Source organism: Aplysia californica, unplaced genomic scaffold, assembly GCF_000002075.1.
Source record: "Aplysia californica isolate F4 #8 unplaced genomic scaffold, AplCal3.0 scaffold00222, whole genome shotgun sequence".
NCBI lineage: Eukaryota > Metazoa > Mollusca > Gastropoda > Aplysiida > Aplysiidae > Aplysia > Aplysia californica.
Window position 1 is genome coordinate 478,615 of NW_004797492.1, and position 1,019 is coordinate 479,633.

General features: G+C 46.7%; 1 protein-coding gene across 1 annotated transcript in view; it reads right to left on the reverse strand.

Annotated features, from left to right (window-relative positions):
• The window catches only part of LOC101857341 (integrator complex subunit 13), a gene marked incomplete in the record, with an annotated part of 266,815 nt that overhangs the window by 31,760 nt on the left and 234,036 nt on the right, over positions 1–1,019 (reverse strand).

Genomic DNA, 1,019 nt, shown 5'->3' on the forward strand with positions numbered 1-1,019 from the left:
TGGCTGCGTCGACCATGATTGTAAGAGCCAATCCGGGTTGAGATGGATACAACGTTTGTGGAGACAGACATATACTCGTTAAAAAATTTCCCCACACAAGAATTGAACGAACATCATCTGCGAGGTAAAGCACCAAACAGCTACACCAATATCGCACGTCAAGTGCTTTTGAGGATTAACTAAACACATACTCGGTCAATTTTTTACGTCTGTTTCAAAACCGACCAAACCAGAGGTTGGATGGCTCACGTTTATTCCACCGGCGTCTGTGGTGTAGCAGTTAGGCTTCCCCGTCGCACACAGAAGACGTGAGTTCAATTCCCGGCCATGTGCGGATGATTTAAAACCGAGTGACTTTGTCTGCCTGATGGGACATTATATCCGTCTAAGCCCTGGCTGGCTCCCCCTATTTTTGGTAAGTGCTTTACGGCACTCGTAGCTGCATAAGGTCATATAAATGCGCGGAACACATTAAATATTTCCAGTTGGTAGGACATTTTGAGTTTTGCCCGGGTGGCAACTGAAACCTGCTCTTATCAATTTTGGACCACCAAAATATCTTTGACGTGCGCAACATGCATACGGGACTTCCGAGATGTTTCGCCCTTATCCCAGAAGGCTAGGCGTAGATCTTACCTACCATAAGATCAGGGGTGTGGTCCAAACAAGAAAGGATAAAGCAGCCCGCCTCTGCAATGATTCAAAGTGTCGATGGGAGCGTACAGCACCAAAATTTTCAATCACAAGAAAGCCCAGTTCGGGATTCGAACCAGGACAGCAGCCGACCAGGCTCCATACCAGCAGAGCTAACGCCTCGGCTATTATTTTTCCATAAGTCCCGCTGTATGCAATGCCCGGGGGCTCTCGTGGCCTAGAGGTTAAGGTGTTGGCCTATCATTCAAAGGTCCTGGGTTCGATTCCGTGTAGCGACCAAAAAATTTTCTTCTCTAAAATTGTCTCCTTTCACATCCTTTCCTGATCTCTAACAATGTTCTGCTGTCTGCTTTCATTTCCACTTT